Below are 13,408 nucleotides of genomic sequence, written 5' to 3'. Positions count from 1 at the left end.
TGAGGTGCTTTGGCATGACCTTAAACAGGACGTTCATGCTAGAAAATTAAATAAAACAATTCTGCAAAGAAGACTGAGCCAAAATTCCTCCACGTTGATGGTAAACATGCTCGCCTCAATAACAACTAGTTATTAGGTTTAGAAAGCAGAGCCAGGCAGGATTGAATTCATTTTTCCCTTAAATAATGAGCTCATCATGTAAAAACTGCATTTTATATTTACTTGTGTTATTTTTGCCTAATGTTAGAATTTGTTTGATGACCTGAAACATTTAACTACGACAAACACATAAATAAAACTAAGAAATATTGAGGGAGCCAAATACATTTTCACTGAACTGTACATACAACCTGCAAAACAACATGACACTGCAGAAAGCTGCAGTTTCACTCAGGAGGAAACAGAGTGGGAGAACGGGGCGAGCATGCAAAATTGAAGAAATGTTGAGTTTTACACTGACCTCTTCTTTATTTAAAGATAAATCTGAAATCATTATTACAGCAGAAGAAACGGGAATTAAAGAAATGCTTCGGTTACTGATGGACGGGCTTTAATTTGCGAGCACATACCAACGTCCTGTTTCATTTATCTTCTTCAAAAGCTTTTCAGCCTCCTGTGCCATTTTCATCACTCTAAATCCATGTTGAATGCCTAATATTTCATCTTATTTCCTCATTATTTACATTTTAATTGATTACTCCCTCTGGGCACAGCAGAGTAACTCAGCTGTAGTGAGAAGCATATAAACCCATTTATATGTTATGCTTCACATCTGCACTGTGGATATGAGTCCTAAGAACAAAATTTGATGTGAATCCTGCAAAAGACAGATAACCACATGAGCTAAGAAGACACCCAACCTGATTTGGGAAACATTTGCTTTTTTCATCCTTCTGAAAAGCAAAAGGAAAAAAACAAATCTTCCTTCATACATCAGGATGCCCACGTACGTGATATTAGTTGAGCCAACTCCTCAGAGTTAGCGTAGAGAAACAAGCGAGAGGTCCAGATAGAGAGACAAAAACAGTGACAGTGAGGCACAGTAGGTTTGAAAGGGGAGGGACTAACAAAGGGAGCTGGGGCTGTAATCTGGGCTTTAAGGCTTCCACTGGTATTAAGAAAGGACGCTTATTAGATTGGAGCATTTTCTCCTCAGAGGGAGAGACTAATTGGATATCACCAAATGGGAGAGCATGACGTTGTCATGACAGAGGACAGGACAGTGTAGGTGGATGACGCCTCTATTGGCTCAAAAGCAATGGAAATTAGTATTAGTGGTAATTAACAGAGGCTACTGATGCTAAAGCAACCCAGCAACAGGAACACACACACACCGACACACACCTATACACGGTTAAATTACAGGAAAATGCTGGCACCCAGATTTACCAGCATGAAACTGTTACTTACAATGCCTAGTGTGATGTGTTCAATTCAATTCAGGTTCATTTATGTAGTGCCAAATCACACCAACAATTGCCTCAAGGAACTGTATAGTGTAAGATAAAGATGCCACTGCTTACTGGAGAAATCTGCAACAATCGAACAAAAAGAAAAGAGAAAGCGAGCACAGGGAAATAGGAGAAAACACAAGGAGTGAAGACAATAGGAGTGAAAAGACAAAAAATTCTAATTGCATGCATGCTGCAGTGGTATATAAACACATTTTGACCCGAGTCTTAAAAGTAGAGTGGGTGTCTGTCGCCTGAATCCAAACTGGGAAGGGGCCTGATAACTGAAAACTCCTCCCATTCTTCTTTTAGAAACTCTGTCATGTAAAGATACGGACCAGGGTACCAAATACCTGGCACACTATTTGTAAAAGCCAACTCTGTGTAGTAAGTTGAGTACTTTTGTCCATATAGAGTAATATGACTAAAATTTTCCAAAGGTTTAATGTGTTTTTCCAGTCTGATGCAAAAGGAGCAACTGTGCCCATAAAGTCAGCACCAAACGTTAAGGGTCAAGTCAGAGAGCTGTTATCCCGTAAACTTCTATGGGGACTTCTTGATGCATTATCAATCATCCGGGAAAGTAAATCCTCAGGGAGGAACGCTGGTTTGAGCGCGGAGTCAAGGAGGCCATTTACGTGAAAAGAGAAAGACCATCTCTGAATCGAGGAGGGGCCTAAGGGTACATCTTTCACCATCTTACAATGCTGTGATTGCAGCCATTCCCCATTCATTCATTCATCTGTAGTGAGTGTGGGCTGTTTACCTCAGATGTTAATATAGCCTCTTTTCCATTAGTACCTACTCGGCTCGACTTGACTTTATTCAACAACAAAACAACAATAGATGATGTTGAGGCAATTACAGACCGAATAACAGGCAATAACAGTTTTTGCCAAACTGGAGTCGCTCTCATGATTCATTGAGTGACGACACTAACTGGGCAATCCGTGGCATGCACTCTGCTGACGTCACATTTTTGGATTGACTCAGACGGGCTAAGTAGGTACTAAAAAGGGCCTGGTACCAGGTACTACCACCCTAAAAACCGAGTCGAGCTAATTAGGTACATTTTTTTACTCTGGAAGAGGCTAAAAAACGTTGTAAAAGGAGTCCGATACGAGTCGATGAATCAGTGAAGCTCACTTTTCATCCACAACAGCAATACTAAGGTGAGCTGTTGACGAAATCACGAATGTAATCAAACTGTTCATCAGTTTTAGGACTATTAGGACACTTGAGCCTAATGCGTGGTAGCTTATAACCAGCTGTTGTTGCTTAGCTGACTCCCAGGAGGAGGAGGGTTGGATGTCTAATCTGCTGAAAATAAGTAATTGTGACAATATCAGGAATAAATGCAAGTTTATTAACATCTTAATGTGACTTCAATTCAGGAGATGGAGTTTCTTTGGTGAAGGCGACCAATTCTCAGACCATAAAACAAAGGTATGAACCTTGATATTTGGAGTCTGAAAGTACAATTACAAATGAACGTGTGCCTCCATGGCTTTTGAGTTCTCTCCTCCTCCACCTTTGTACTTCATATGTGGCTGATCTCTACCCTGATTATAAAATAAGATTAGGTGGAACAGCGATGTCCATTTTGGCCATTACCTTAATTTTTCAGCCCCCGTGGCTGTCCCTTGGTTAGATTCAGCATCAGAACATCACCAAGAACAGTTTCTGCATTTTTTACAGCAGTCTGTTACAGTGTGTATGTAAGCTACCATACCTCAGCACAAACACATGAAGGAAATGCAGACACCATGTGAGTCAATTTCAGTATGCACACATTGCACCCAGCAGAAATATAAGGGTTGCATTCAAGGAAACCGTGTGTCTCTGTGTGTTAGGAGGCCCAGCACATCAGGAGAACGAATGCCTTTGCTGTAATTGGATTCCTCTCTGCCTGCATATCACACACATCTCAAACCGAAGATCAACACTGCCTGGAAAATCAATTCACGCGCTACAGCAAGCAACCGAGAGAAGGGGGGCAAAGTGGGGCAAAAGGGCAGAACAGACAGAAAATGGATTGTGTGTGTTTGAATGTAGAATAAGAGATGAAAGTAGCAGAGGCGAGTTGAACAGGGGTCACTCAGTGTAGCAAGTGTTCAGAGGCTTCACACTACTATGGCAGTCCAACGGAGGGGAAATTAGCCCTCTGAGCTGACGTGATTTTACATTCTGCAGCGTCACGTGGTCGTGTTTATCACACACTGTTTTCCTGCGGCTTCGTTTTACATCACATGCTTCCTGTGTTTCCTCTTTGCCTGCAGCCCTGATGAATGCGGCACTCATTTCTGGGTTGGAGTGAAAAGGAATTTATTAAAGCCACTTTTTTTTTTTTTATTGAATAAAAAAAAAAAAATGGAGTTTTTTTTTTTTTTGAGGGGGGTTCGTGAGTAAGCAGATGTCTGATTCATTAATAATCATTTCCACACATGTTTGCATGCATGAGCTTGCATCTGCCTTCTTGCTCTCGGTCACACATGAATGCTCAACAACCGTGCACGTTTGGATGGCTTACAGTGCTGCTTTCTGCCACATAGCTTGATGCACTGCTAATGAACGAGACTGAAGAGTATTTATATTTTTATGTCTTCAGCTGTAGCCCATAAATTCACAATCTGTTCACTTTCATTATTCATTATTCAGGCCCATGTGTGCGCAAGGCCGTATTCGCCCCCCGGCTAGCTAAACATCCCATTTCCAACCCACAGTGTGGTAATGTACTCATTAATACTTAACCGAATCTGCAACAATGTGATGGCCGTGATGGTTGCTTTTAGGCAGTAATTAAAACCCAGGAGGCTGAGGTATACGCATTATAGAGTCTATATGTTGTGAACTGCTGCAAGATTATAAAATCAACTCCATGCTGTGGCTCTAAAACAGAGCTGCAGGAAAATAAACCCAGTGACCCTGAAAAGCACATTTGGTATGGTCCTTCTCCAACTCAGCAGCTAAGATCTCTTGTTGTCAAGTCATAAAGCTGTTTAAAGTGGGGACTATCTGAAAACCAAATCCAGTCCAGTATTTTCTATCAATTACCCTTCTTATTACAGCTGAGGATACCTTAACGCTTCATTTACATACAGTATGGCTAATAAAACCGTTTAACTTGAAACACTCTGAAGAATTTCTTTGTGATATTTATTATAGCTGGCGTGTCACAGTACTACATTATCATGGCATGATTAATGTGACTGAAATAAATCACAAAAACAATATTAGCACTATATATTTTTTAAAAAAACCTAAAGGTGGTTAAAAAATTTGCCTTACATGTGAAAAATCGCCGGTTCAATATGGGGTAGAAATACAAAGAGCCTCAGGGGGTCCCAACCAATAGAAATAGGAGGGTTGCATCAGGAAGGGCATGTGGTATAAAGTCTGAGCCGAATCTAATATGTGGCTCCATCTGCTGTGGTGACCCCTTGGGAAATAATGGAGCAGCCAAAACTACCCTTATATTTAAAATAATACTACTACTACTGCTCGTCATCACCCAGAAACTAAAACTAGAACACTGTCATACAAAAATAACAAAATTATATCATTTTATTTGGCTGGTGTAGAAAACACAAAATATTGAGACACTCCAACATAAAACAGTTTGTTCATCATTAAAGTTTGGTCCCAGTTTATGGCTTAGCATTTTGAGCCTTCTTGTTATGTAACATTAGTTTGTTTTTATGGAGTTTGTCCGTCTACTAAGAGTTTAACTTTGTCCCCTTTTGCCTTGTCCTGATTGCCTTGATTACACCAGTGTCTCATTTCCACAGCTCTTTCCACTCCCCTGATTACCCCAAAGATTATATATAATTCTGCCTAACAGTCAGTGAATTCACTAATGCAATGAGGTTGTATTTCTGGGGTTCACCGAGGCACCTTACCTTCAGTGAAAATAAATCTTAATGCTGCCTCTTAGCCAAAGAGATTTTGGACTATTCTTTACTCCCAACTTAGAAGTAAGGGAGATAGTTTAGGGAAGTCAATTTTCTGTTCTAACATCCTTGTGCCCCACTGCACGAAACAAGGTCCATAAAGGCAAGATTGGATGAGGCTGATGGAAGAACTTGACACAGTCTTGACCTCAGCTCCATCAAAGATCTTTGTGAGGAAATAGAACTGAGATTGGATGAATCCGGGGGGGGAAGCCGCCCTCGGAAATCTAGTAGAAAGACTTCTGAGAAGAGTAGAAGCTTTTATAGCTGCAACAAGGGAGAGCATATCCATATTAATACCAGTGGAGTGAGGATGTCATAAAAGCTGCTGCAGGTGTAATGTGTATGTGTCCGAATACTTGTGCCCATATGGTGTTTGTTTCCTGAATTTAACTCTGTCATGCATGAATTACGACAACCTCAATCAGGACTTTTTTCTTAAGTATTTTTATTCATCTTTTCATGCCTAAAGATGCATAAAAATACTTAAAAAACATCCTGATTGAGGTTGTCATAATTCATGCATGACAGGGTTAAATAACAATAATTACAATGAAACACATCATACATCTACAGTAACATTAAACGACCAGTGGGTGGCAGGGTATGGAGTGACACATCAGAGTCCAATGTAGTGGTTTATGTGCAAGTACACTATCAACATTGACACAAATACAAGAAGACAGCATTTAAATAGCTGTCCACTGTAGTGACCACTATGCATGAAAGGGTTAATTTTCCATTTATTGATAGTGTTACTCTATGTTGGAGTGCCAACCAAAAATTTACTGACACTTGATTACCAGAGAATATTAACATGACACCAGATTTTTGAATCTCAGAGAAAGCGAGAAGACATCCGAGGCAGCTCTGCAGCCTGTTTTCTGCTATATATACTGACATTCAACAAATTTTCAGCAGCAGCTGAGATTACTGTCGCACCTACAGAATGGCACTGAAAAGGTGGCTCCAAGCAGCCCTGTGTTTCCTTCAGTGTGGGAGTTTTGCTTATGGCTCTATCAAATCTGTTCCTGCCAACTCCCCACACAGTACTTTTGGTCGTCTAAAGTGAAAAATGCAACTCCTAGAATCTAATATTAAATTATTTTTAAAATGCCGGGACCTTTTACATCAGGCCATCCATCCTGTGTTACTCTATTCCACAAATGTGTCCACTGGGGACATTTATTTACATATTTACACCACACATCAAAGAGCCAGACACATTTTTGCTCCAGTATTTATGGTTACATATAGATTAGAACCTCTTCTTCACTCAAATTGCAGCAATACGCAGAAGGATGAGGGAAAAAAAGAATATATTGTGAGAAGCAAAGGAAAGACTGTAAAAAGGAAAGAGTTGTAAAGAAAAAGATGAGAAAGAGATGCTGCGATTCCCTTTGAGAGGGAGAGGTAAAAAACTTTTGCAATGGAGAAGAGAAAAGAGAAGAGGGAATAGCACTTTCCACCCCACCCCAGACACCGCTGTCAGTGCTAATATCTCATTACTAGCAGGCATCTCTCAGGCAGCTCTCAGGCAGTCAGGCGGAGGTCAGGAAAGCTCCGGAGAGACAGACTAACAGCGAGGCACTCATTGAGTCTAATAGCATAAAAGTCTAGAAACATGCAAAGACTCTGAGGAATAGTCTCAGAAGACAATTCAGAAGGAGAAACGTCCATATTGGCACTGTGTGGGAACTGGGTTTTTGCAGCACTCACACAAATCAGTCTAAAATAAAGGTTCTCGTGGTGATCACTTGGTGGCTTTCTTATTTTAAAAGAAATACTGGAGAGAGGACACAATAAGTAAATAAAGGTTTAACTGAGGATTTGCAGAGCCAGCAGGTGAGAATGAAGAAAGTCTCTGAGCTCACTCACTCAGCTGCAGTTCAATCAACTAGCTCTCTGTATTACATCTGTTTTATTTATGTGCTCTGAAAATACACAGGAAGATGAGAGTCACATTCGTGTACCGGTAATTACTCTCTTCCACCAGTAGGGGGCGTATGGACTTCACTCAGAGAGTCCCTCCGTTCAGCACAGCAGGCAGGTGAAAACCACTTCTAGTTTCAGGGGAGGTTAAAGAGGACAGATTACTAAAGCTCAGCATTATACATTTTTCATGCATACCACAGTCAGCTATGAATAAATAAAGTGGTTTTGTGGACAAGCTGAACTTGCACTCTTCTGCACAATAATATCTACACTTTGTAAACAGTGCACAGGGGATCTTCTGCTAAAACCTGAGCTATGCTTACTTTACTTATAAATACATGCATATAAAACTGTGCATTGATCTGGATTATAATATGTACTGTAAATGGTAAATGGACTGGTGCTTATAAAAGTGTATTCTCTTCTTAAGGCTACAAGACCCCAAGTACTTTTTTTTACTATCACCCACACGCTGATAGATGCATCAGTGGTGATTATTTCATTATCAGTTATAGCACTTTATCATTTTATGTGCAACATTTCAGCTCCGTGTTAAAGCTTCTTGCAAAAGTTTGGTTTCTACGTGCTGCTGTTTATGGTTTGGCTGAGTACTGAACACTGCATGTGCCTCGGACAGAATAAATAAAGTGAAGTGCACACCGTCCACCCATGTTGGTGTTTATTATAAAAGAAGCCTAACAATCAGCCACAGCTCAGAGAGACTGGAGAGCGCTACCTAAACAGCAAACCAGGGGTATAGACCTCATGACTCATCTTGTAGCAATGTGAATAGTTAGATAGACAAATATTGCTCATGTTGACTACGATCCCAGTTTTCAAAAATGAATGTTTTCCATTCATTTTCTCTTTACATCAGAAAAGCTCAGACATATGTGTCACATAACTTTATTGCGGATTAATTCACATTAAAAAGTTCCAGTTTTGTGCTTTAAGTTTAACTGAGTTCAAGCCAGACGGGTAGCCAGCGGCACAGTGAGCACCCCCCCTTCACTCAAAGCCCTCCACCACTAAAAATACAAAACTTAAAGCCTTAATGAAGTTTAAATTTGTATTTTGTTTTCCTTTTTTTTTAAATCACCCTCACATAATGAAATGTTATAATGAAATAAATGAGCTGTAGAAACCCAAATCACATTTTAATAACATGGTGCAAACATGTTAATTTCATCTCTAAAGTTGGTCGAGTCTGCGGGGACTGAGCTCACTTTTGGATCCGGCCTCAAGTGGCTGCAGGAGGAGCTGCATTTTTTTCCTGCAACTTCTGCAGTACAAAGCAAGTGCTACACACTCAGTGTGTATCGTCCTTTCCTGACTTTACCTTAATATCAGTAATCTGGCTCAGCAGTCACACGAATGTTGTTCTCAAGTCAATAATTCAACCCAGAGTTTCCTGATCTATGAAGCTGCGACTGCATTTGTGTGAAAGAGGAGGCGTTGACAGCATGTGACCAATCACAGACACGGATAAATCTAAAGGCAGCACAGTGGCACTTTTTTACAAAGAAATTCAAACCATAATAAAAAATAATATAAAAAAATTAGAAAAATGAGCAGGTCAAATTAAACCAAGCACTACTGCTACCAGTGCTGTGACTGTGTCAACAGACTTGTCAGTTGCAGCTCTTTTGTTAGGACATGAAGTAAATGGATCTGCTCTGATCTGCATGTTAAATGAACAAGTTCTGTCGTTTGATGTGAATAACATCACTTTTGTCCTGTTCTTTCAGCTGCAGCCCCTTAAATGCAAGGAAAGAGAAAGATTTGCTGTTTTAACATAATGTTGCTATTAAAGAGTTTTTAAAAATTAAAACTTGCTTACACCAAAGCTCCTCCTACAAATCTCTATTATGGTCCCTCAGTCTTGGATTCAGAGATTTGAGAGTTGATTATACCTTTTGGGGTTTTGTGAAGTAGTTTATGTTCATGGTTTTCCCTTAATGTTGTTTGGATTTCCTTGTGCTCACGATTGGTTGTCTTTCTCTCTTTCCATGTTAAATTTGTCTGTTAAGTCTTTGTTTTGGTGCAGTTGATTAGTAGTTTTATTTTGGTGGTCTCTTGTGGTTTGTATTTTATTTAACTTCCCCTTGTTTTGTTATCCCTGATTTGTTCCTGCTGTGTCTCCCACCTGTTTTCCCCATAGCCTCATTATCTTGTGTATAAACTGTCACCGTGTCGTGTCGTCCCTCAGTCCTGTGTGCTCACCTGCTCCAGGTTCCCTGGTTTTTGTTTTCAGGTTGTGTTTTGGACTTTGTTTATTTTCTCGTCTGACAGCTATAAAGTTGCATTTTGAGTTTATGCTGTGACCCCCCCACAGCCCTACTTCCCACACAGCCATTCCTCACACTGTTTTTCTAACTCAGGGGTGGGCAACACCAGGCCTCGAGGGCCGGTGTCCTGCAGGTTTTCGATGTGTCCTTGATCCAACACAGCTGATTCAAATGGCTAAATTACCTCCTCAACATGTCTTGAAGTTCTCCAGAGGCTTGGTAATGAACTCATAATGTGATTCAGGTGTGTTGACCCAGGGTGATATCTAAAACCTGCAGGACACCGGCCCTTGAGGCCTGGAATTGCCCACCTCTGCTTTAGACCCTCCTGCTGGGGGCTCTTCCAAGAATAGCTGATCTCTTATATGAAATATACCAGCTCTGCAGCAAGTTAGGTCTGCCATATGAGTTACCAAGATGAAGTATCATCTTTCATAATGCTGAAAGCTCAGGGTCAAACATGAAGTTAACTCGCCAAGCCCCTATTCTTGCTATTTCAGACCTCTGACCCTGCTTGGAGGTAATTTTGTAATGCTAGACATGCTGACTCTTGACACAACCAAGGCTCTTCCATGGTGAATATTTGTACATTAATTTGTACAGTACTTTGATGGTGGAAGTAAAGCTTTTAGAGGCTTTTTTGTTAACAGTTTATTAGAACAAATTACTTTCCCCCCTTATCCTATCCCCAGACAGAAAAATGACGAGCTTGTGGGTTTGGCACTGCTTGCTAGAACAATCTCTCTCTGGATTACTTTAGATTACTAGCTCATGTTTACCAGATTAGTTCACTGTGATTGTGAGCACACTAACCTTTGCCAGATGGCACCAAACTCAGACATCTGTGGCTCATTGTGATGTCATGATTTTAGAATTTATTTCAATTAAAAATAATAATAATTAAAAAAAAATCCCAAGGCTTTATTTAAGTGCTTCACAGGAAGCTGCCCTCTAACAATGTAAAAGTCCAAAGTACAAACTCTGCAATTTGCTTACTTTGGTGAATGAGAACATTTTGAAGCGCAGCAAGTTAAATCGGCATCTGAAATCACAAAAACTCTGGTTTTAAGGAGCTGTTATTAGTTCTAAACCCTGATGTCATGTCTGCGGCATGTGTTGCTCAATGCTCACACTTACAACGAGGTGCATTATATGAGTGCATGTCCTTATTTGTGGACACAGTCTGTATGAAGCTGTACACTTTTCCTCACTGAGCGTGTCCATGTAAAATAAGACAACAGCTAGAGGAATGTACATCTGAAAGAGCTCACAGAGGTTGTTAGGTCCAGCTATGGGTCCTCGACCCTTTGTGCCAGTAGCTGCATGCGTGTCACAAGTCCTTTGCAGACGAAGTACCGGTTTACTGCTTGGCCTGTTGTGTTAGTGGCTGCATGCATGTGATTACAGCAACCGAGCCTTGCTGTCACGAAGGGAAAGAGAAAAGATAGAAAGCTGGGGTGAAAAGGACAGATAAAGAGAGCAGACACAAAGTTACTGGCGAGGAGAATGAGAGAGCATGCCTAACAAAATCAGGCGATTAAATGAAGCTGAAATATCAGAGGGTGAATAAAAGAAAAAGTACAGCAACAGAAGGAAGCAAGAAAACAAATTGCTATGGTAGTATGGTGCCATCACATGAACACAGGCAACAGCGATTAATTATAGAGATTGATCTGCGATCACCTAAAAAGCATGTTAGTCCCAGTAACGCAGGTCTAGAGACCAGTCTGTAACCATTACCTCGGCAAGTGGTTATGGGATGTTGCTTGCTGTTTGTATGCAAAGTGGTTGCATACATGGTGCTTTACCAAAAACCTAATTGCAATTGCTTTGGTGAGTAGCAGATCGCCACCATCATAATTTACATGGAAGATACCAACATGTCTGCAAACATGCAGCAAAAATTCACTTAGCTGTAGTAAAACTGTGAAGAGCGTGATGCAAACCAGAACCCGAGACGTTTACTTTCAGAGTAAAAGTTGTATGTTTTGAAACAAATGTAAAAGACGGCTGTAACTACTTTGAAACCATCCACTGGTTTCTGAAGCTCTGTTTGAGCGTTTCTGCGATAGACAACTTAGTTCGAAAAATACAATAAATAGTCCAGTCCTATGTGGTGCATTAAAATGAATAAATATCTGCAGCAGTCTGCTAGCGACAAAAGCAACTGCACCTTTTTGTGACTGTTTTCACCCTGAGACAGCGAGCAATCGCTCACCAACCAAGTCGGGAACCAATTTTTTCCTAACAATGGGAGGTTGTCCTGTCACCAACAGGTCTCTAGGCCTACAAACATTCCCAAACATTTCATATGAACGTTTCTGCATAGTTATATACTTTGATTGATGGGGGACAGCTTGAAGATCATGTGTAAAGTTCTATTTCAGAACCCCCATGTACCAATGTACAGTCCAAGAAGTCAGCTTTGGATAATTAGCAGGAACACAGAGCCAAGAGGGGAGGATGCAGGGCAACAGTGGCAACTGGGACCGTTTGACATTTTTCTAAAAAAAAAAAGGCAGACAACCTGATAAGAAAAGTGTGTAAGAGAAGTGGAATGTGTGACTGCAAGAAAGGCAGGTAGAAGCAGGAGGAAAGAGGCAGAAAGATGAGACAAGAGAAGTTGCTTGTTACTTAAGAGATGCCGAGCAGATTGCTGCAGTTAGGGCGTTCGTGGTCATGCATAACAATCACTGTCTCATCTTGGTTGAGAAAATTCCTCCATGGCAGACTGCACAGGGCAAAATGCTCATGGCATTCTCTCACATTGTTTACAGAGCCACAGTCTGCGATCGCTTTGTGGTGTCTGTCGTTCGGTGGATTTACGTGTGAACTTCTTCGCAGGCTGGGTGGATGCTGGTCACAAACCCCGCAGGTCTGTTTGTTGGACTTGGCTCCATGGCAGAGTGTGTGTCTCTGGTGGAGGGGGATACTAAAGTAAACAGCACATAAAAGGGAAAAAGCTGGATGGTGCTCTTATGAGAAATAGACCCAGACGATGCACAGCTATGCAGAAACAGAAACATGCGCTCCCACACAGTTAGATGCACACAAGCATGCAGCAAAGTTTCCTTATTTGACCCCCTTTATTAACAAGACATATTTCAACAATTTAGCCTGTGTGCAATAAATGTAACACCAAAGCTAACATATAGCCTTTTTTCCCAAGTGTTTTTTTTCCAAGGTACACAAATAAAAACCTGCAATGCAACTATCTGTGAAACCGACCCCTCACCAGAGATTAAAGCCCAAATTATGCAGGACTCAACCTGATGCTATGCTCTGGTATCAAGGTAAACTATTTCCTAATTGGAGTTGTGTGTACTTATGTGAGCTCCCTGCAATAAGAGAGATTACAGGAGATGAAGAGCAAGAGCTAAGACACCAGCATTCCCCATGCTGTCTCTCATTTCTCCACCTTTTAGCTTGAGGCAGGAAACATGATTTTTGTTTTGGAGTTCAACTGTGATTCCAGTGTTTGAGAGAAGGAGATCCTGATTATGAGAGCATAAATATAATCCCTCATTTGCAGTTTGCAACCCTGAAGCCCACCTTAAATACTGACTTAGACAGAGAAATGCATCATACATCTTCGATTACACTGTCTTCATCATTAGCACTGGTTGGCATCATAGATATAGGCAGGTGCAGGAAAGGAAAGTCAGAACCTATGATTAGCTTTTTAGCTCATGTGTAATTTTTAGAGATGCAAAGGTGAAATTCAAAGACATTTAGGGGAATATGCTCATTTGGTTCTTTGTTAAGCATTAATATGAGAAAAACA

The sequence above is a fragment of the Perissodus microlepis genome, chromosome 4 (assembly GCF_051167445.1).
Source record: "Perissodus microlepis isolate ML-2025 ecotype Zambia chromosome 4, ASM5116744v1, whole genome shotgun sequence".
NCBI lineage: Eukaryota > Metazoa > Chordata > Actinopteri > Cichliformes > Cichlidae > Perissodus > Perissodus microlepis.
Note: the sequence above shows the minus strand (reverse complement) of the source record.